Raw genomic sequence first — 25403 nt, forward strand, 5'->3', positions numbered from 1 at the left:
GTTCCTTAAGAAAAGCGCTTTCCATCATCGGAAAGTGAGACGGAAGGACAACAGAGTGGTGGTGTAAGGGTTCGGTATTTACCGACTGACGTTCAGAATCCTAAAAAATGGTTTGGTAACAGATTGATGTGTAGTGTTCCCGAGGTCTACGTTCATCGTTCAGCCTTTCTTCCGAATTTGCGGCAGTTCCTGAAGATGTTATTAAGCTGGCAGCTAATGGCTCCATGTACCGAATATCAGCAAAGTTCATTTACGAAGCACAAGCTATTACGAACGAGTAACGCAGTTAGCTACCAACTTACGACTCACGATTTCGTCGTGCTAAGTTAGCACCATTCAACACGGGAAGCGTTGCCAACAACAGGACGCAAGTGAAGAGCTGCGGGCACCGAGAGGGTCCTTTTAGCAACATGTCCATTTGAGCGACGCCCGCACTGGGAAACGCACTGCGCTGTTCCGTTCGCCTCGCTGGCCGGCTGTTAGCACGCGTGCGTCAGTGACACAGCCGGGCGGAACATCAGCGGGAGCGCATTGTGAGAGCAGCTGCAGCAATAATCGCCAGAGCGCGCTCGCTGGGAGGAGCACGTGGGAGGCCAGACTCGGCGCAGTCACCGTTGGCTGCACTGGGACCGGCAATAGAGGGCGCACAAAGCGAGTTAAGCAGAGCGCGAGCCGCCATTGTGACGCCTGAACGCTGCCGGCCGAGTCCAGCTGCTCGCTAGACGGTCAGGCGGCCAAAGTGTACCCGCTCACTGTCAATCGGAGACTGTCTGTTGACGGCTACAATCGATCTGGCGAACATATTTGGCGCTTTATTCATAATCGCTGCCTTGACTGAACATTTGTATTACCCCAGATCACGTAAGAAACAGATTGACCGTCCTTACGGCGGAACAGGCAACCCGTCGGTCGAAAGATGTCGCAGGCAACGCTACAATGCTAGATTACCTGTCCATGTCGCGGAACTGGGAACGCTGTACCTTCGGTGACGTGAATTAGGCTGACTTGTGTTCGGCTAGAGCGCTGCGCGCGAAATGCATTCGTCACACAGCTGACTGTAGACCATGATCGGCTATGGTTTTTCCCGAGTTTTCAATCGAAGAATGTAGATTAACTCCTGTAATTCTACAAAACAAGTTTATTTCTACTGTAGAGATACTTCTCACAATCATATGCGAAATGAAATAAATGAAAAGTAGCACACAAACATTACTCGCAAGTTACTGTTGAAATGCAGTCGCATAGGCTTTACACTCGCCTTCCATACCGTCTACTTCCTCTTTGTTATACAGCTCTTCTGATACGGATTATCGTGGTAAAAAGGATCTCCACGTGCAGGATAACACTAGAAAGCTTTCAAAATCTTCTCAACGTCTTTGAAATATAATCAGTTATTTACTGAGAAATATTGCACCGAGCAGTGGGTTTTGCGTCCTGACATTACCGACAGAATTATTTATTTTGCATGGAGTATGTATAGGGATTAGGTGAGTTATAACGACAATATATTTTTCACATTGAGACTGTAAATAAGTTTAAGATACAGATTTTGCTTCCTTTCTAAGTATTTCTGTAAGCATTCAAAAATGGTTCAAATGGCTCTGAGCACTATGGGACTTAACATCTGTGGTCATCAGTCCCCTAGAACTTAGAGCTACTTAAACCTAACTAACCTAAGGACATCACACACATCCATGCCCGAGGCAGGATTCGAACCTGCGAATGTAGCAGTCGTGCGGTTCCGGACTGAGCGCCTAGAACCGCGAGACCACCGCGGCCGGCTTTCTGTAAGCATTTGATTACTGTTAGTTGTAAACGAATATAATTTCATGTACGCACTTAACAGCGATATCTTCGAAAAAAAAATATACGAAGGGCAGCCACGTTATATAGGAATATAAGATCAACAAAATTTAGATAGGATCGAATGCTTAGGGCTCTTTATTAATTCTTACCCGTTAACTAATTCATTGATTTACCCGGATTTAAAATCAACTTTCGTAACCTTTCTTTTAATCTTTGATGGGAAATCTGAACATTTTTAGTTCAGGATTTGTCTGTCTACTCCTTCCACAGTTGATATACTCGCAGGCACTCGGCATGTCCACTAGATCCACTACCACCGGTATGTCAGAAACAGCTGTACTTCACAGACGCCAAATGGTGGAAAGCTGCACGCGTTCGGACGATGTTGCCACATATTTCACAGAACGGAGTGCCGTCTAGTAGTTGGTGACACAAGTAAGGGTGTGTCGCGGTCGCTGCCTGGTGGACGTTTCCTGACAAGGACTGCCTGCTAGACCAGGCGATCGGGCAATCTGTTTCTTACGTGATGTGAGATGTTAGTAAACGACTGCCGGCCGGGGTGGCCGAGCGGTTCTAGGCGCTACAGTCTGGAGCCGCGCGACCGCTGGGTTCGCAGGTTCTAATCCTGCGTCGGGCATGGATGTGTGTGATGTCCTTACGCTAGTTAGGTTTAAGTAGTTCTAAGCTCTAGGGGACTGATGAACTCAGAAGTTAAGCCCCATAGTGCTCAGAACCATTTTTTTGAACTAAACGACTGTAACAGACACTCACGGTCCTAGTTCCAGGTTGCACATCTAACAACTTCCATTGGCCACAGAAATTAGATTGTCCTCACTTCACAAAATTATTCATCGCATTTAAAATTTTAAAATTCTGCAATAATCCGCTCAATAACAGCGTAATCTTACCTTCAATGTTGACCACAATAACATAGAAATTCTCATTATCTCTTCACGCAACGTAGCTCACAGCGTGCAAATTACCCAGGCTACAATCTAAGATAAAAAAAAAGGTCTCGCGACGAAGGAGTTACCCCAACTGGACAGCAATCGGTAGATGGGAAGTACACACATAGACAAACAAATAACCCAAATTTCAGAGAAAGTGGGGGTATTATGAGTACATGCACCAAATAGATGCTTCCGGGAAGCGTTTGACTCGGTGCCCCACTGCAGACTCCTTACTAAGGTACGAGCATATGGGATTGGTTCCCAAGTATGTGAGTGACTCGAAGACTTCTTAAGTAATAGAACCCAGTACGTTGTCCTCGATGGTGAGTGTTCATCGGAGGTGAGGGTATCATCTGGAGTGCCCCAGGTAAGTGTGGTAGGTCCGCTGTTGTTTTCTATCTACATAAATGATCTTTTGAATAGGGTGGATAGCAATGTGCGGCTGATTGCTGATGATGTGGTGTTCGGAAAGGTGTCGTCGTTGAGTGACTGTAGGAGGATACGAGATGACTAGGACAGGATTTGTGATTGCTGTAAAGAATGGCAGCTAACTCTAAATATAGATAAATGTAAATTAATGCAGATGAATAGGAAAAAGAATCCTGTAATGTTTGAATACTCCATTAGTAGTGCAGCGCTTGACATAGTAACGTCGATTAACTATTTGGGCCTAACATTGCAGAGCGATATGAAGTGGGACAAGCATGTAATGGCAGTTGTGGGGAAGGCGGATAGTCGTCTTCGGTTCATTGGTAGAATTTTGGGAAGATGTGGTTCATCTGTAAAGGAGACCGCTTATAAAACACTAATACGACCTATTCTTGAGTGCTGCTCGAGCGTTTGGGATCCCTATCAGGTCGGATTGAGGAAGGACATAGATTTGTTACTGGTAGGTTTGATCATCACGCGTGTGTTACGGAAATGCTTCAGGAACTCGGGTGGGAGTCTCTGGAGGAAAGGAGGCGTTCTTTTCGTGAATCGCTACTGAGAAAATTTAGAGAACCAGCATTTGAGGCTAACCGCAGTACAACTTTACTGCCGCCAACTTATATTTCGCGGAAAGACCACAAAGATAAGATAAGAGAGATTAGGGCTCGTAGAGAGGCATATAGACAGTCATTTTTCCCTCGTTCTGTTTGGGAGTGGAACAGGGAGAGAAGATGCTAGTTGTGGTACGAGGTACCCTCCTCCACGCACCGTATGGTAGATTGCGGAGTATGAATGTAGATGTAGATGTAGATAATAAGTAATCTTTATTTACGACGCACTGTTTCGGCTTTATCGCCATTTTCAAGTACATACAGTTACAATTTTGGTGATAACAGCAATGGATTCCAATGACATTTATACTCAAGTAGCTGTATTCACGTCTGGATTGCTGTGACGTCCATACAACGCCGTTAGTGGACTGTTTTATAACTGTCACTGCTTCAATAAGATGACAAATGATTTGAAGATGTTGAAAATAAAATGTCAGTTACGACGCGACAGCTGTTCGGCACTTACACTCTAACGACGCTGTATGTTTACAAAGATTGTGCAGATGAAGAGCGATGTTATTTTACTAACTAAAATTGTTACGATTGTCTTTGGTTCTTGTGTATGTTACTTCAGATTTATCCATTTTTGTACTCCTAAATTTCAATAAAGTTTTTGAGGTAGCACTTGTGTCTAAACACTGTACGTTCGTTAAATATTTCTTGTGGGTATTTTGTCATGTACATATAAATGTATAATTCTTCAAGAATATTCGTTGCAAAACCTTTTGGTATTCTGTGCAGAACTTGTAGCGTATTTTGGATCGTATCAGCAGTGTGGTTTTGATATTTCAAGAGTAGAAAAAACTCGACTGATTATATTCGCTCTCCCTAACGTGTTCTTTATACCTCACGTATAAATTTCTTCCTGTTTGGCCAATGTAAAACCTATTACAGCTGCCACATGTAATATTATATATATCTGGGTTATCATATTTCGATGTTCTAGTGGTGGCGGAACGTAATTTTATTGAAAGTTTGTTACTGGTGTAAATGTCGTGTGACTAAGGCCTCCCGTCGGGCAGACCGTTCACCGGGTGCAAGTCTTTCGATTTGACGCCACTTCGGCGACTTTGGCGTCGATGGGGATGAAATGATGATGAATAGGACAACACCCCGTCACTGAGCGGAGAAAATCTCCGACGCAGCCGGGAATCGAACCCGGGCCCTTAGAATTGATATTGTGTCGCACTGACCACTCAGCTACTGGGAGCGGACGGTTGTTATTGGTTCAAAATTCTTGTTGAATATTTGTTGCTTTAAAAAAGTGCATTAATTCTGTTGGATATTCTACCAAGGCAGACTGCTGGTAGGTGTCTTATTTTCGGTGTCAGTGATGTTTCTCGAATTAGCCGTATCTCGCTATGTATTGTGTTCTGCTTTGGTATCTTACATTTGCAATATAATTTTGTGATTATGTTATGGTCAAAATAATTTGTATAGGTTATATAAGGAAGTGGTTTAGTTCTTTTTAATCTGCTACTCATTCAATGGAAAAATGTTAGTTTATGAGCCATTTTTTAACAGGAACTACCATTTAGTCTATAATATTGTAAGAAGTGGTGTTCCTTCTAAAGGAAATAATAACCGCTACACATTTGATATCAGGTACTTTGTAATGTTATGTGAGCCTCGCTGCCCCCCTTTTTTTTAACTAACTTGTGCTTGGTTTTATTCTGAGAAGCTCAGTAATGTATGTAAATACCGTAAATGTAAATGTGATTCAAAAAGTACTTGAAGTGAAGCGCAGCTGGACAGCAAGAAACTCTTTAGCGCGCAATCCCCGCAACGATAGTATTAGAGAATCTTTGAGTATCGACTCTAAAGAAAAAAAAAATGATTTATTAAATAAGAGAGGATTGTTAATCGGTGAAAAAGGACGTGCTGTTAGGCCATCGCTCAGAAAGTATTGTTACATGTAATGAAAATTGCTGTTGTAGTGATAAAACTGACTGAAGTACGTGTAAGAGTTGCCAAACATTTATGTGTACAAATTTTCTGGAAGTGAAGAATAGAAATATTTTTGGAAAAGGAGGTGACCTTCATTGTCGTCGCCGGCTATCAATCGACAGAATTGTAAGTGTACAAAGTTCACTAAAATACAGGAAAGGAAGTGCATTCTCTATACTTTTCATTCAATACGTAACAAACTCTCATAATTTATTACTTACAGTAATTGGATTATATCTTGTACAATAGTATGGTGCTGAACTACACTGACCACGTTTGATGTAGCAGGACGTGTAGTTTGAAGGAAGTTTGTGTGCCAAGCAATCTCCTTTTGTCACGAAAAGCAAATTGCTCTCTGATCTTATTTACTTGCAACAGTGGTCCCTTAGGTATGAGAATGCTACGAAAACTTGGGCTCAAAGCTATCCGCAATACGGCCAAGTAACCAACAGAGTCGTACTCTAAATCTTAAAGAACAATAACTTCTTCCAAATTATAATACGCCAGCAACTGGTGCAGAGGCTGATCATTTAAGGATCCAGCAACCAAAATTCAGGTACCAGTTACGACTTAAAGTCTCAATCAAAATCAATCTCTCTCTCTCTCTCTCTCTCCCTCTCTCTCTCTCTCCAAACACATATATAAATATTCATATTATTGAGACAAAAGTCATATTATACACTACTGTCCATTAAAATTGCTACACCACGAAGATGACGTGCGACAGACGCGAAATTTAACCGACAGGAAGAAGATGCTGTGATATGCAAATGATTAGCTTTCCAGAGCATTCACACAAGGTTGGCGCCGGTGGCGACACCTACAACGTGCTGACATGAGGAACGTTTCCAACCGATTTATCATACACAAACATCAGTTGACCGGCGTTGCCTGGTGAAACGTTGTTGTGCTGCCTCGTGAAAGGAGGAGAAATGCGTACCATCACGGTTCCGACTTTGATAAAGGTCGGATTGTAGCGGATTGTAGGCTATCGCGATTGCGATTTATCGTATCGCGACATTGCTGCTCGCGTTGGTCGAGGTGCAATGACTGTTAGCAGAATATGCAATCGGTGGATGCAGGCGGGTAATACGGAACGCCCGCTGGATCCCAACGGCCTCGTATCACTAGCAGTCGAGATGACAGGAATCTTATACGCATGGCTGTAACGGATTGTACAGCCACGTCTCGATCCCTGAGTCAACAGATGGGGACGTTTGCAAGATAACAAGCATCTGCACGAACAGTTCGACGACGTTTGCAGCAGCGTGGACTATCAGCTCAGAGGCCATGGATGCGGTTACCCTTGACGCTGCATCACAGACAGGAGCGCCTGCGATGGTGTACTCAACGACGAACCTGGGTTCACGAATGGCAAAACGTCATTTTTTCGGATGAATCCAGGTTCTGTTTACAGCATCATGATGGTCGCATCCGTGTTTGGCGACATCGCGGTGAACGCACATTGGAAGCGTGTATTCGTCATTGCCATATTGGCATATCACCCGGCGTGATTGGTTACACGTCTCGGTCACCTCTTGTTGTCATTGACGGCACTTTGAACAGTGGGCGTTACATTTCAGATGTGTTACGACCCGTGGCTCTATCCTTCATTTGATCCCTCCGAAACCCTACATTTCAGCAGGATAAGGCACGACCGCATGTTGCAGGTCCTGTACGGGCCTTTCTGGATACAGAAAATATTCGACTGCTGCCCTGGGCAGCACATTCTACAGATCTCTCACCAACTGAAAACGTCTAGGCAATGGTGGCCGAGCAACTGGCTCGTCACAATACGCCAGTCACTACTCTTGATGAACTATGGTATCGTGTTGAAGCTCCATGGGCAGCTGTACCTGTACACGCCATCCAAGCTCAGTTTGACTCAATGCCCAGGCGTATCAAGGCCGCTATTACGGCCAGAGGTGGTTGTTATGGGTACTGATTTCTCAAGATCTATGCACCCTTATTGTGTGAAAATGTAATCACATGTCAGTTCTAGTATAATATACGTATTTGTCCAATGAATACCCGTTTATCATCTGCATTTCTTCTTGGTGCAGCAATTTTAATGGCTAGTAGTGTAACTTGAAAATGGTGATAAAGCAACTGCTCGGTGCATCTACTCCAATAATCATGTTGTTATACATATATTTTACTGCTGGCGCTAAAGAAGAAATTTGGGTGATCCATTTAAGGAAAAAAGCTTCAGAAATTGAGTAAGTCAATAAAGCATTGGTCCAACTCTGGCCATTATACTTGCAGTTATTTAACTTGGCATTGACTGACAGTTATCTGATGTACTTCAGAGAGGTAACGTGCGAAATGCTTTCCATTCCGCACGTTAGATCGTCATAAAACGGCGACTTGGTTGGAGGACCCTGCCCATAATGCTCCAAGCGTTCTCGATTGGGGAGAGAGACGACGACCTCGTTGACCAAGATCGTGTTTGGTCACTACGAAGACAAGCAGTAGAAACATTCGCCGTGTGCGGGCGGGAATGGACCTGCTTAAATCTAAGCCCCAAATATCTTTTCATGAAGGAGAATAAAATGGGGCGTAGAATAACGTCAGCCTAACCCTGCGCTGAAAGGAGCCCCGGATGACAACCAAAGGGGTGCTGCTATGAAAAGAAATGGCTCAGCAGACTATCCCACTGCTTTCTGTGGCGTCTCCAGACACGTCGTCGCTGGTCATCGGGGCTCAGTTCGAAGCAGGACTCATCACTGAAGACAGTTCTACTCCAGTCAATGAAATCTGAGCCCGAAGACATGTCTGGAGGCGCCCAGGACAGAGGTAGGAAACCAACCTCATTGTCGCCCGCCATCGCTTTTCTTCCGATAGCTTCCCTCTTCAATTAACTAATGGTTCAAATGGCGCTGAGCACTATGGGACTTAACATCTATGGTCATCAGTCCCCTAGAACTTAGAACTACTAAAACCTAACTAACCTAAGGACGTCACACAACACCCAGTCATCACGAGGCAGAGAAAATCACTGACCCCGCCGGGAATCGAACCCGGGAACCCGGGCGTGGGAAGCGAGAACGCTACCGCACGACCACGAGCTGCGGACAATTAACTAATGTATGCACTTTAATATCCAAGGACGTTTCGCACTTTGTAGTCGTTCTGGTGATGGAAGTTTGGAGGAAATAGTCTCTTTCATTCGGACTCATATTAGTGTGGTTGGTGCTTCCTTTTCAAGATGGATGTTGTGGAGTTCTGCTCTTACGAGCTCACCAGATTCCTGAAGAGCTTCCTTCTTACTTTTCTTACTCTACTCTTATTTTTGGATTTGTACTTAATATATATTTTCATGGACAGCAGATTGTTATCACATAAACAGGCAACTCCCGGAAAGTTCAGTTCAGGAGCGAAGTCTTCCAGCATTTTGAGACTAAGATCAACTCAATCTGATTTAAATCTGTCTCCAGGTTTCTCCAGGTATGCTGTTGTCTTGGGTGATGTTGGAATATAGTGTTACTGTCATGTTGTTACATATACCGATGTCTAGCATGTACCTGTCTCCCTCATTTCTATCATCTAGACCATAATGTCCAACAACGGAACGTAAGTTCGTGTCATGGGTAGCATCTGCAATTTTAGCATTGAAGTTTGTTTGAATAATTTCCATTTCTTAGTTTGTAATATTACTGTCGACTGGTCCCAACTGTTCATAGGCCTCTTTATCCTCATCTGATACAGCAGTAGTAGGCATAGATTTGCATGGTGTTGAGTTTACTCGAAGAAGCATTCAATTTCATAGATTTGATTGTGTCATCAACGGGTTCATAATTGATAACCAAGTTGTTCCGATTTCTGGGAATAAGAACACTGTTCCTGCTGTGGTGGCTACCCCCTTGAAAACCACACCGTGTTCCTTCCTTGGGCCACAAAATGGCCACTTCCTCTCTTGTAAGCCTGAGCAAGCCCAAGCATATGCCAGGAATTCATGCCCAATTCTCTTTCTACTAAGGAAAGCTTTTCCATGTGAAGTAGTATACGCACATTCTATGTTTCAATCTTTTTTACAGTGCACAGGGATAATTTGCTCTGTGGTGTTTGTCTAATGACTTCATTCAGTATTACCCCCCGCCCCCTCCCCCCATAGATCCGACTGGGAGACTTGAAGATCTGGATAATCTAGAACTGTGCAAAGCCATGGGATTCTCATGGGAAGTATTTAAATGGTGGTTTCTCATTGCTTTCCACTGGCCTACAAAGCCTGTCCGCTCACCGACTCAGTTTCCCACTGTAGTTGTTTATCTAACTTTATGCTGAGTTGCTCAGTTTTACACAGCACCATGTATAGGTCACAAGCTGAAGAAAAATGACAGAGGCTAAAAGAACTCTTACTGAGTCCTTCTAATCGCATATCACCGCTTTTTATTGCCAGACCCACAAGGTGTTAGCAGAGACTCAACCAGGTATTTCCTGAGCCCATGACATGAATGACGACTTTAAATACTTTGTACATGCAGGTATATGAATAAGTATGTTCAAGTTCAGTAAAGATGGACAATGGCAAACAATCTGTACAGTGATAGGCCAGGAAACAAAGAAAGCAGTAATGAAGAACAATGGACTGAGAAACGGTACTATTCATGAAGTACCTGCGAGGTGCTCATAGCTTATTCCAAGAGCAGTTTACTTAGTATCAATGCTGTATTTAGCGTACAGGATGTAATGGGTATAAATGCAGATGTTTTTAATGGTGACTGAGAACAGTGTATGGAACAACATTATATCAGTATTTACTTCATTTGGAGACTAATAATTATAGCTATTAGGAATAGTATGTTTTGAGCTCGGTTAATACCTCCAAGTACATGTGGCAAGAGCAATTCATCATTTTCCCCTGGGCAGCAAGTCAGGTGTTGAAGTGTGGATGTGAAGATTTCAAAAAAGGTACCCTGTACTGACAGGTGTAGTCGACTTATCGGTGCAGTTACGACTGTGTAGGACACGTCAAGTAGTGAATTATGTGACTTGTTTGTGGGAAGGTAGTTAGATATAAAGGCAAAAAAGCCAATACAACATTTGTATTCATTTTAAGGTAGCATACATAAATCTCTCTGCATTTATACTCATTAAGAAGAATGGAAAAGCTAGTTGAAGTCTTCAGAGAAGTTCACTTTGGGTTCTGGAGATTCGCAGGAACATCTGAGACCACACTGATGACTAAGAATATAGCTAGAAGGACTAACGTACATTTATAGCTCCATCTTATGTTATTTGTGCAATTCATCTCTTATCAGCGGAACATTTCCAGACTGGCTAAAATATACAGTAGTTAAGCCTCTTTGCAAGAAGAAGGATAAAGTGATGCCATCAAACTATCGACCAATATCACTTTTGCCGACTTTCTTAAACATATTTGAAAAGGTTGTTTTCAAGCGTCTCCTTAAGCACCTGACCGCATTTAATATATTGTCCATGTCACAGTTAGCGTTTATTAAGGGTTCTGATATGTGTTATTGTTGTGGTCTTCAGTCCTGGGACTGGTTTGATGCAGCTCTCCATGCTACTTTATCCTGTGCATGCTGCTTCATCTCCAAGTACCTACTGCAGCCTACATCCTTCTGAATCTGCTTAGTGTATTCATCTCTTGGTCCCCTTCCACTATTTTTACCCTCCTCGCTGCCCTCCAATACTAAATTGGTGATCCCTCGATGTCTCAGAACATGTCCTACCAACCGATCCCTTCTTCTAGTCAAGTTGTGCCACAAACTCCTCTTCTCCCCAATTCTATTCAATACCTCCTCATTAGTTATGTGATCTACCCATCTAATTTTCAGCATTCTTCTGTAGCACCACATTTCGAAAGCTTCTATTCTCTTCTTGTTCAAACTATTTATCGTCCGTGTTTCACTTCCATACATGGCTACACTGCATACAAATACTTTAAGAAACGACTTCCTGAAACTTAAATCTATACTCGATGTTAACAAAATTCTCTTCTTCAGAAACGCTTTCCTTGCCATTGCCAGTCTACATTTAATATCCTCTCTACTTCGACCATCATCAGTTATTTTGCTCCCCATATAGCAAAACTCCTTTACTACTTTAAGCGTCTCATTTCCTAATCTAATTCCCTCAGTATCACCCGAATTAACTCGACTACATTCCATTATCCTCGTTTTGCTTTTGTTGATGTTCATCTTGTATCCTCCTTTCAAGACACTCTCCATTCCGTTCAACTGCTCTTCCAAGTCCCTTGCTGTCTCTGACAGAATTACAGTGTCACCGGCGAACCTTAAAGTTTTTATTTCTTCTCCACGGATTTTAATACCTACTCGGAATTTTTCGTTTGTTTCCTTTACTGCTTGCTATTTACACTAACAGTGACAATGTACCTAATTCTCTAGATAATAAATTAGAGCCTACTGCCAGTTTTTGTGACTTGTCAAATGCCTTTGACTCAGTGAAGTACAGGTTTTTTTAAGTAAATTAGGGTATTATGGTGTCACCAGCAATGCTGTGAAATTATCTGAGTCTTATCGAACTAACAGGAAACAAAGGGTAAAGGTGAAATACCTACGCAGTAATCAGTCAGTCTTCATTTGATTGGGAATTAATTATATGTTGCTTTTCCTTGAGTACATTAATGACCTCTCATCTGTTACATTGCCAGATGCTAGGTTTGTTTAATTTGTAGATTATACAAACATTGCATTAAGTAGCAAGTCAAGTACAGATTCAGAAATAGCGGTTAATCAAATGTCCACTGACATTAATAAATAGTTTAAAGCTAATTCATGTCTGGGATTACAACTTAATAATAAAGTCAGTTGGAGAGATCATACCACAGAATTGCTTAAGCGCCAAAACAAGTTTGTATTTGCAGTGACAATGGTGTTAGATACAGGAGACCTGAATATAAGAAACTTGCCTACCTTGCTTAGTTTCATTCTACTATGTCATGCAGTGTCATATTCTGGGGTAACTCATCAAACGAAGCAAAAGCTTTTAGCGTGCAAAAGCGTGTAATAAGAATCATTTTTAGTGCAAATTCATTAACATCATGCAGAAACATGTTCAAGGAAATTTGTATTCTAATCATTGCTTCTCAGTATAGTTATTCCTCAATAAAATTTTTTGAAAGTAATATATCTCTGTTTCCGACGAATAGCTCAATACATAATATCAGTACTAGGAATAACAACAAACTACATAAAGATCTACAATGATTTACCCTGGTCCAAAAGGGGTCCAATATTCAGGAACACACATTTTCAATAAATTGCCAGCAACTATTAAAAACTTGGTTTCAGGTAAAGCACAGTTCAAACTGAGTTTGAAAGACTTTTTCTTAGGAACCCCTCTACTCTATAGATTAGTATCTTAACAGAGACTGTTAGACCAGCTGAAGTAAAAAGTCTGTTAGTTTCAGTTCTGACAGTACTTGGTCACAAAAGTCAAGATTAGGTGTTTTGTGTATGACAAATTTATTAAAAGTGTGTCAATGATTCATTCTGACAGCGTATTAATCAAGTAAATACTAGCAGTTCCAGTTTACTGTGACTTATTCACTTATTTGAGAATCTCCTGAAAAATGGACATTCCAGTGTTGTATGTTTTTTATGTTACACTTTCTGACATGTTCCACACCCGGCAGAATCATCTCATTTTTGGGCCTATGGAACAAAAACTGAATCTAATCTAATGTAATCTAATAGGATACGTAGAGTAAGAGAAAGCCTTTGAAATAGCTGGCAGTCACACACTCTTTCAAATTATGGAAGTAAGAGGCATAAAATACAGGGAGCAAAAGCTTATTTACAACTTGTGTATAAGTCAGACTGTAGTTATACCAGTCGAAAGACATGAGAAGGATGTAATGGTTGAGAAGAGAGAGAGACTGGGGTATTGTCCACCCCAAAGTTGATTACTTGGTGCACTAAGAGAACACTAAAGGAAGCCAAAGAGAAATTGGGAGAGGAAATTTAAGTTCAGAGGGAGGAATTCACAGAGAAGAAATAAAAATGTTTTGAAAAAAAGGTCATAAAATGAATATGAACAGAAGTAAAACAAAGTTAATGGAATATAGACGAATTGAAGCAGACGGAGATGAAGGAGTTAGATTAGAAAATGAGACGATAAAAGTAGTCTATGAAGTCGCAGTTTCGGCAGCAAAATGAGAAATGATGGCAGAGGCACAGAGGGTATAAAACGAAGTCATCCAATAACAAGAAAAATGTTTCTTCAAGAGAGGTATTTATTAACATCGAATATATAAAGGGTAGAATAATTATTTCAGTCAGGAACAGATTTTTTAATGTCTGAAGAATAACTTAGCCTAACGAATAAGCAGTGCTTCGTACATTTTGTTTACGTTGCACGCGGAATTCTCAGCAGATTTGTGTGTAACCTCGTGCGGTGAACAATTAAGCTGTAACGAGTATATAAGAGAGCAAAATCGATGTTTCTGAATTTATACAACAAAAGAATGGTGAAAATTTGATTCGTAAACTGTATTATTAGTATTTCTTGCGTCCTAGTACTTAAATATCATTAGAACTGGTTTTTATTTTCAGCTGTTTGCTAAGGTTGTCAGGGGGTACTCATTCAAATGCTTTGCACAGATGACAAACAAATATACACTACTGGCCATTAAAATTGCTACACCACGAAGATGACGTGCTACACACGTGAATTTTAACCGACAGGAAGAAGATGCTGTGATATTCAAATGATTAGCTTTTCAGAGCATTCACCCAAGGTTGGCGCCGGTGGCGACACCTTCCACGTGCTGACATGAGGAAGGTTTCCAACCGATTTCTCATACACAAAAAGCAGTTGACCGGCGTTGTTGTGATGCCTCGTGCAAGGAGGAGAAATGCATACCATCACATTTTCGGCTTTAATAAAGGTCGTATTGTAGCCTATCGCGATTGCGGTTTACCGTATCGCGACATTGCTGCTCGCATTGCTCGGGATCCAATGACTGTTAGCAGAATATGGAATCCATGGGTTCAGGAGGTTAATACGGAACGCCGTGCTGGATCCGAACGGCCTCGTATCACTAGTAGTCGAGATGACAGGCATCTTATCCGCATGGCTGTAACGGATCGTGCAGCCACGTCTCTATCCCTGAGTCAACAGATGGGGACGTTTGCAAGACAACAACCATCTGCACGAAAAGTTCGACGACGTTTGCAGCAGCGTGGCCTATCAGCTCGGAGACCATGGCTGCGGTTACCCTTGACGCTGCATCACAGACAGGAGCGCCTACGATGGTGTACTCAACGACGAACCTGGGTGCACGAATGGCAAAACGTCATTTTTTCGGATGAATACAGGTTCTGTTTACAGCATCATGATGGTCGCATCCGTGTTTGGCGACATCGCGGTGAACGCACATTGGAAGCGTGTATTCGTCATCGCCATACTGGCGTATCACCTGGCGTGAGGTATGGGGTGCCACTGGTTACGCGTCTCGGTCACCGCTTGTTCGCACTGACGGCACTTTGAACAGTAGACGTTACATTTCAGATGTGTAACGACCCGTGTCTACCCTTCATTAGATCCCTGCGAAACCCTACATTTCAGCAGGATAATGCACGACCGAATGTTGCAGGTCCTGTACGGGCCTTTCTGGATACAGTATATGTTCGACTGCTGCTCTGGCCAGCACATTCTCCAGATCTCTCACCGATTGAAAACGTCTGGTCAATGCTGGCCGAGCAACTGGCTCGTCACAATACGGCAGTCACTACTCTTGATGAACTGTGGTATCGGGTTGAAGCTGCATGGGCAGCTGTACCTGTACACGCCATCCAAGCTCTGTTTGACTCAATGCCCAGCCGTATCAAGGCCGTTATTACGGCCAGAGATGCGGCTGATACCGGCGGAGATTCGAGTCCTCCCTCGGGCATGGGTGTGTGTGTTTGTCCTTAGCTTAATTTAGGTTAAGTAGTGTGTAAGCTTAGGGACTGATGACCGTAGACCTTAGCAGTTAAGTCCCATAAGATTTCAGAATGGCCAGAGATGGTTGTTCTTGGTACTGATTTCTTACGATCTATGCACCCAAATTGCGTGAAAAAGTAATCACATGTCAGATCTAGTATAATACACTCCTGGAAATGGAAAAAAGAACACATTGACACCGGTGTGTCAGACCCACCATACTTGCTCCGGACACTGCGAGAGGGCTGTACAAGCAATGATTACACGCACGGCACAGCGGACACACCAGGAACCGCGCTGTTGGCCGTCGAATGGCGCTAGCTGCGCAGCATTTGTGCACCGCCGCCGTCAGTGTCAGCCAGTTTGCCGTGGCATACGGAGCTCCATCGCAGTCTTTAACACTGATAGCATGCCGCGACAGCGTGGACGTGAACCGTATGTGCAGTTGACGGACTTTGAGCGAGGGCGTATGGTGGGCATGCGGGAGGCCGGGTGGACGTACCGCCGAATTACTCAACACGTGGGGCGTGAGGTCTCCACAGTACATCAATGTTGTCGCCAGTGGTCGGCGGAAGGTGCACGTGCCCGTCGACCTGGGACCGGACCGCAGCGACGCACGGATGCACGCCAAGACCGTAGGATCCTACGCAGTGCCGTAGGGGACCGCACCGCCACTTCCCAGCAAATTAGGGACACTGTTGCTCCTGGGGTATCGGCGAGGACCATTCGCAACCGTCTCCATGAAGCTGGGCTACGGTCCCGCACACCGTTAGGCCGTCTTCCGCTCACGCCCCAACATCGTGCAGCCCGCCTCCAGTGGTGTCGCGACAGGCGTGAATGGAGGGACGAATGGAGACGTGTCGTCTTCAGCGATGAGAGTCGCTTCTGCCTTGGTGCCAATGATGGTCGTATGCGTGTTTGGCGCCGTGCAGGTGAGCGCCACAATCAGGACTGCATACGACCGAGGCACACAGGGCCAACACCCGGCATCATGGTGTGGGGAGCGATCTCCTACACTGGCCGTACACCACTGGTGATCGTCGAGGGGACACTGAATAGTGCACGGTACATCCAAACCGTCATCGAACCCATCGTTCTACCATTCCTAGACCGGCAAGGGAACTTGCTGTTCCAACAGGACAATGCACGTCCGCATGTATCCCGTGCCACCCAACGTGCTCTAGAAGGTGTGAGTCAACTACCCTGGCCAGTAATATCTCCGGATCTGTCCCCCATTGAGCATGTTTGGGACTGGATGAAGCGTCGTCTCACGCGGTCTGCACGTCCAGCACGAACGCTGGTCCAACTGAGGCGCCAGGTGGAAATGGCATGGCAAGCCGTTCCACAGGACTACATCCAGCATCTCTACGATCGTCTCCATGGGAGAATAGCAGCCTGCATTGCTGCGAAAGGTGGATATACACTGTACTAGTGCCGACATTGTGCATGCTCTGTTGCCTGTGTCTATGTGCCTGTGGTTCAGTCAGTGTGATCATGTGATGTGTCTGACCCCAGGAATGTGTCAATAAAGTTTCCCCTTCCTGGGACAATGAATTCACGGTGTTCTTATTTCAATTTCCAGGAGTGTATATTTGTCATATGAATACCAGTTTTTCATCTGCATTTCTTCTTGGAGTAGCAATTTTAATGGCCAGTAGTGTAGTTCCTATTGCTTAACTGGAAATAGTCGCCGCTTCATTTAATACCAAGATCTCGACTGCCTCCTTTTCACAGACTGTGTCTTATTAGTCTCTTTAACAAAAGAGGCAACCGCTTTCGTCCAGGTTTATGGCATATGCAGTCCTTAGCAAGAAATGAAAGCGACAGAATCGGAAGCTACACACGAAAAAGCGTTTGGAAGAAAAGAAATAGAATTTTCGAAATAGAGCGAGGCAGGAGGCACTTCCTTTACCGTATTCCAAAAAACGGTTTGAATATTGGGAAGAAAAGACGTAAACGAGAACTTCGTACATAAAATTAGCTAAATTTGTAATTATACGATTGATAAACTTACATGGATTGCGGTAATACTCATTGGAGAAACACAGGAAGCACTAATCTCTCCGCATCTTGCACACGTTTTGAACGCCGCATTGCTACAGTGGCATGATTGGCTTAACATTTGTACAGAGAAACCCACTTGATTTACACTCATAAAAGGTTTTCTCTCATCGCACAGTTTGGCAGCAAATGACACGAAATCTATCATTCCTCCAAGTATTGCGAGGACAGCAGCTGATGTACAATCGGATACACTTTGTTTCAGATCTTCCCGCATGTGATTTCTTATCCAATCTCTATGTAACTGACGATCAAAATAGACATCGCAGTGTTGCACTATCGGGGTGCATTTGGAGGGAATCCCTTTGATACTGCACAATGGCAAGTCTTCTTCACTTAAAATTCTTGTTGTGTAATTGTGGATTTATTTGTCGTTGTTACGAGTCAGTTAATCGAATAAATTTGTTCTACTCTACGTATGAAAGCATCACATCAGTCTCGACATTAATGTACAAGGCTGTTTTAAGTTTCCCAAATTTTGATGAAGTAATGACAACATTCCTATATTAGGTCACGTACACATACATCGTTATATAGGCTCAAAAGTTTATTTGGAGAAAGATATGGAACACAACAGCCGTACTTTCCATAAAACGTATTGTCATGCGCCCGGTTTTGACACTACGATAGGCCCCTGTGCAACCATAGGCGAAGTGGGACAGGTTCCATGAATATACACTGGTATCACGGATTTCTGTTTACACGATGTGTGCACTCCAGCCTTCAGAAACAATTGTGAACAACAGTTGTTGTCGGCAACAGTTGTTAGACGGCTGATGTGCACACATCGTGTAAACAGAAATCCGTGAGAGCAATGAATGTACGTGGTACCTAACCTATCCACTGGTGGTTGGATATCATGATTTAGGACGCATGGGAACATGAAGATGACCCACGTGTAGTGTCGAAACTGGTCGTGCCATTAGCAAATTTTATGAAAAGAACGATTTTTGATATTCCTTGTTTTTTCACGGTTATAAACCATCGACAGCCACTCGTCCACTTCAGTGACCGACCATCTAAAGTTCTCCCTTATGTTCGTTCCCTTTATGTTAATATTAATAAATGCAGTATACTGAGCATTATTTTGGTTTAACCGCAGTGTAACTAGCGTAAAATCAGAAAAAAGCTTCCACATAGGGACTCGAAAGCACTATCCCCGCGTTACCGTCCTGTGTTCCTTCTCTTGCGCCAACCGCTGCGTGGAGACTACTGTATGCTAACATCAACGGCGTTAGCGCACATCCTTTCACCCTTCTCTCCCTCTCTCTCTCTCCCTCTCTCTCTCTCCCTCTCTCTCTGTCCCTCGTGGTGATAAATCCACTACATTTGACGAATACGCACTGGCCAATGTGTTCACTGAGTTCACTGATTTGTGACAGCAAACTGTTTACTGTATGTGGAAGGAAAGGTAATAGCATTAAGATGAACCCTTGTGCGACACCACATGTAATTTATATACAGGTGAACACTCGTTGTGAAACACAGGACCAATTTGAAATGACACATTTCACTTTCAGTTATACAGATGTGACTCGAATCATTCCAGAGAATAACTACAGTGGAAACTGAAGTGTTGCAAGACTTGTGGAGTTACCGCTAGATCTTTAGAGCAACTAGATCTATCTGTTATAGCACCGTAAACTGTCAGAAGAAAGAGAGGGAAAGAAAACTGAGATTTACTCTATGAGGGATGGTAATAAAATTTGTTTCCATTTCAGAAAAGTCTAGTTATGTTATTAACACTGCATTTGTTTGCAAACACATCTGTCTACACATGGCATATCTGTAGTTTTCTTATGAAGAATGATAATTAGTAAGTAAACTTCTAAACAACTCTTTAATTTGTGACTATATTACCAAACCTTAATTAAATATGAACAGGAAATTACAAAAAAAATATTATGTACGAAAAAATCAATGTTTCATTCTAGGAAACAAGTTGGGCACTAAAAACATGGAATTTCTAAAATTGCTAAATAGCGGTAAACTAATAATGAAAGCAAATACACCATTTTTTAGTTCAGTGGCCAAATTACATAATATACGAATGTGCAATAACGTCAGCTGCCCTCACATGTCTGCCTGTTCATGGAAGCATGGCTCTCGATGTGTGCCCCGATCCACGCTTCACCACCCACTGCCCCAACGCAATTGAATGTGACATCACAGGAGTGTTCCTCTATGCACCCTACTATTTACGTAGTTATACATCGTACAGCGTGTACACTATGCAAGAAATTTCATAATTTTTAACATAGTATAAGTTCGCTGATTTAACAAAAGTGTTCCACTGCCTACTTCATATTTACATCTACATCAATTCTCCGCAAGCCAACCAATTGTGTGTGAGGGGACAGTACTTCTGTTACCACTAACTGAGCCCCCCCCCCCGCGCTCCACCTTATTCTATCGCGAATGGCGTGTGGGAAGAACGATTATCAGTAAACATCTGTATTAGCTCCAATCTGTCGAATTTTCTCGTCGCGGTCATTACACGAGATGTATGTGGTGGGAAGTATTTTGTTTTCCGATTACTTCCGGAAAGTGCTCACTTCAAATTACCTCTCTGTGTTGCACGTCGTCTCCCTTGTAAGGCTTGTGAATGGAGTATGTTGAACATTTCTGTAATGCTCTCACGCTGACTACACGATCACGTGACGAAACGCACCACTCTTCGTTTGATCTTCTCTATCTCGTCTATGAGTCCTACCTAGTAAGGATCCCACATTGCCGAACAATACTCAAGAAGCGGTCCAACAAGTGCCCTAAAAGCCACTTCCCTCGTGGATGAGTTACATTTTCTTAAGATTCTTCCTATAAATCAGTCTGTCATACGCTTTTCTTATTATTTCTTTTATTTGGTCATTCCACTTAAGGTCGCTCTGGATAGCTACTGCCAGACATTTTATGGTAGGTAATGTTTTCAGCAGTTCTTGCACAGTTCATCAGTCCTCTGCAGGTGATTCTGAAAACATATACTGTCTCGTGGGGTTCCTATTTTCTTACAGACATCAGCATCATCTGCGAACAATCTTAAAGAGCATCCGACCCTTTCTATTAGATCGGTTATATGCATTATAAACAACAACGGTCATAACACACTTCCTTATGGTACTCCGGAAATTACATTTTTCAATTTCGTTTCGTTAACAGCGACATGTTATGTCTGCAAAGAATCTTGAACCCAGTCGTAAATCGATAGTCAATAAAACGTGTAATTTATTAAAAGTGCAGTGTGGGACCGTGTCAGATACCTTCCTGAAGTCAAAGAACACGTCATCAACTTCATTGTCGTTGTCTGCAGCTCTACGGATCTCGTGGGGTAATAGAGCGAGTTTGTACCATCACTGCTGGTTTTTATAGAGAAGATTTTCGTTCTCCAAAAATAGGCCAAACTTTTTTAGTGTAGAACATGTTACATAAATCAACAACAGATTGCCGTGAATGATGGAACTCTATACTCGTAATAATGTGCATCTGTTTTGCGGTCATTCTTGAAAACTGGAATGACCTGCACTTTTTTTCCAGTTGCTAGATACACTTCGTAGCTGCTACGGTCTACGAGAAACTGCTACTAGAAGAGAAGAAAGTTTTTTCACACAGGCTATGTACAGTCTTTTAGGTATCTTATCCTGATGCCTTTCCACTACTAAGCGATTGTAGTTCCTTTCGATCGGTTATCTGAATATGTGCAATTTCGATCCCATCTCCGTCCTAGGGGCCGATTTCTTTCTAGTGCAGCCTATACTCTTTCTCTGAGCTAAAGCTATCTCTATACCAAATTTCATCAAAACCTGTAGAGTGGTAGCTGTCAGTACATAGCAGTAAGAGTTACTCCCATATTTGTAATACGTGTATCGCTTACATAATCAATTTTTCGTTTTGCGTGGTGAGATCGAAATCTGAACGAGGAAATTCAAAACTGCCATTAGCTGGTGACTGCCATCTACATGCCAACGTTCGTGCCTCATTAAAATAGGACATACTGGGATGGTAAATTGCACTCCGTGCCGTGACTTCGGTTTTCAACCGTACTCCTGAATCCTAGCAGGATTCCCTAGCGGAATGTAAATCTGTCCTGCGCACCCAGACTGAGATATATCTGGACCTCGTGGGTGATAGACGACGAACCCCAGGGGGGCCATCAGGTGCGCCCTACGTCTTTATTCCAGACAGAAATAAATTATTCCTCCCGTTGCGAGCTGCACGGGTGAGGACCATTTTAGCAGCGACCGAACGCCCGGAGATACCGGAGAGCCATGCAACTGCTGCGTTCACAGCGAGTGACTTATCACATTTTTCTCTTTCAGCAGCACGTGGGACCATTCTGAGAGTATATGTTCGCTCGTGCTATGTCTTTGTCGTCTGTTGTCATTTTCCCTTACAGACTGAAATACTCGTTAGTAAAACTATTTGATCAAAAAGGACAAAGTGATGTATTTACTAGCTATTTCTTTGCTACCAGTCTTTCCTAAGGATTTTGAGAAAGCAGTATGTGAGATAGAAGCTGCACATAACAGTGAACATAATTAATTGTCAGACTTGCAGCTTTACTTCAGGATAGGAGTATACGAGGTGTGGCTAGAAAAAAACCGGACTAGTACTGGTGAAACAATAAAACGAATGCAATAAAGCTGAAAGTCGCGTGGTCTGTCACGTGACTCTCGCTCCGCCTACTGCTCGAGTTTCATCTGCCTCCTGCACTCAGTCTGCCCGTGGCGTCTGTTTTAAGTAGTTGACGTTTTGTCTGTGCGTCGGAAAATGTTGAGTGTACAGAAAGAACAGCGTGTTAACATCAAATTTTGTTTCAAACTAGGAAAATCTGCAAGTGAAACGTTTGTAATGTTACAACAAGTGTACGGCGATGATTGTTTATCGCGAACACAAGTGTTTGAGTGGTTTAAACGATTTAAAGATGGCCGCGAAGACACCAGTGATGACACTCGCACTGGCAGACCATTGTCAGCAAAAACTGATGCAAACATTGAAAAAATCGGTAAACTTGTTCGACAAGATCGCCGTTTAACAATCAGAGCAGTGTCTGAGTTAACAGGAGTTGACAAGGAAAGTGTTAGGCAGATTCTTCATGAAACTTTCAACATGAACAAAGTGTGTTCAAAAATGGTTCCAAAGTGTCTCACAATTGAACAGAAGGAACGCCGAAGAATGATTTGTTCTGACATCCTGGAAAATATTGTAAGTGATCCCACCTTCTTACAAAATATTATTACTTGCGATGAATCGTGGTTTTTTACTTACGATCCCGAAACTAAACGCCAATCGATGCATTGGAAAACTCCTGGTTCTCCACGACAAAAAAAAGCACGAATGTCAAAATCGAAATTCAAGGCAATGATGATTGTTTTTTTTGACATCAAAGGGATTGTGCACATAGATTGGGTACCAGAGGGACAATCCTTCACCAAGACAATGCCCCAGCTCACAGTGCGTTGTCAGTGAAGACATTTTTGGCAAAACACAACATTCCCAACTTAGATCATCCACCCTACTCACCTGATTTGGCCCCCTGTGACTTTTTTCTTTTCCCTAAAGTCAAGTCAGCTTTGAAAGGAACTAGATTTGAGACTGTTGAAGCAGTAAAAGAAAAAGCGACGGAAGTAATGTATGGACTTACCGAAAATGATCTGCAGCATTGATATGAACAGTGGAAAATTCGTATGCAGCGGTGTAGAGACCGAGGAGGAGAGTACATTGAAGGAGATAACATGAACTTGTAAATAAATGTTTTTTCCAGCATCAGTCCGGTTTTTTTTCTAGCCGCACCTCGTACACAGAATGCAGCAGTAATACACTGAAGTGCCAAAGAAACTGGTATAGGCACGTGTATTCAAATACAGAGGTATGTAAACAGGCAGAGTACGGGGCTGCGGTCGGCAACGCGTATGCAAGACAAGTGTCTAGCGCTGTTGTTAGTCAGTTACTGCTGCTACAATGCTGGTTATCAAGATTTAAGTGAGTTTGAACGTGGTGCTATAGTCGGCGCACGAGCGATGGGACACAGTACCTCCGAAGTAGCAATGAAGTGGGGATTTTCCAGTACGACCATTTCACGAGTGTACCGCGATTATCAGTAATGCGATAAAACATCAGATCTCCGACATCAATGCGGCCGGGTAAAGACACTGCAAGAATGAGACCAACGGCGACTGAAGAGAATCGTTCAACGTGACAGAACGGCATAGCTTCCGCAAATTGCTGCAGATTTCAATGCTGGGCCATCTACAGGTGTGAGCGGGCGAACCATTCAACGAAACATCATCGATATGGACTTTTAGAGACGGCGGCCCACTCGTGTGCCCTTGATGACTGGACGCCACAAAGCTTTACGTCTCGCCTGGGCTCTTCGACACCGACATTGGTCGGACGAGTCTCGTTTCAAATTGTATCGAGTGGATGAGCGTGTACGGGTATGGAGACAACCTCATGAATCCATGGACCGTGCATGACAGCAGAGGATTGTTCAACTTGGTGGAGGCTCTGTAAAGGTGTCGGATGTGTGCAGTTGGAGTGACATCCGACCCCTGATCTGTCTCTGACATGTGACACGAACAGAAGCGTCGTGTCTGATCACTTGCATCCATTCATGTCCATTGTGCATTCCGACGGACTTGCGCAATTTCAGCAGGTCAGTGCGACACCCACACATCCAGAATTACTACAGAGGGGCTCCAGGAACACTTTTCTGAGTGTAAACACTTCCGCTGGCCACCAAACTCCCTAGACATGAACATCATTGAGCCTATCTGGGATGCCTTGGAACGTGCAGTTCACAAAAGATCTCCACTCCTCGTACTCTTACGGATTTATGGACAGCCCTGCAGAATTCATGGTGTCAGTTCCTTCCAGCACTACTTCAGACATGAGTCGAGTCCACGCCACGTCGTGATGTGGCATTCCTGGGCGCTCGCGGGGACTTACACGACATTAGGCAGGTATACCATTTCTTTGGCTATTCAGTGTATTTTATTGTTAGAAACACTAGCAGGTATATACAAATGATTATTCAAGGTGTTTAATCCACTATAATTATTTGTTTCTGTATGCATAAAGTCACAATTGAAACTTCCTGACAGATTAAAACTGTGGGCCCGACCGAGACTCGAACTCGGGACCTTTGCCTTTCGCGGGCAAGTGCTCTACCATCTGAGCTACCGAAGCACGACTCACGCCCGGTACTCACAGCTCTACTTCTGCCAGTACCTCGTCTCCTACCTTCCAAACTTTACAGAAGCTCTCCTGCGAACCTTGCAGAACTAGCACTCCTGAAAGAAAGGATATTGCGGAGACATGGCTTCTGCTGTGAGTACCGGGCGTGAGTCGTGCTTCGGTAGCTCAGATGGTAGAGCACTTGCCCGCGAAAGGCAAAGGTCCCGAGTTCGAGTCTCGGTCGGGCACACACTTTTAATCTGCCAGGAAGTTTCATATCAGCGCACACTCCGCTGCAGAGTGAAAATCTGACTCTGGAAAGCCACAATTGTTTTTATTCTGTTCTCAGTATCAACTGACGTATTACATGCCAAGCACATTACGTGGTCGACTTTCCCACTTCGCTGACGCAAGTTGGAACCTTCTGCGCCTAGACGGCACTGAAATGTATCGTGTAACATGGAAATGCGTAATGTAGCTACGTCCATATATAAGAAACAGCGTGTGGTAATCGAGT

The sequence above is a fragment of the Schistocerca nitens genome, chromosome 10, assembly GCF_023898315.1.
Source record: "Schistocerca nitens isolate TAMUIC-IGC-003100 chromosome 10, iqSchNite1.1, whole genome shotgun sequence".
NCBI lineage: Eukaryota > Metazoa > Arthropoda > Insecta > Orthoptera > Acrididae > Schistocerca > Schistocerca nitens.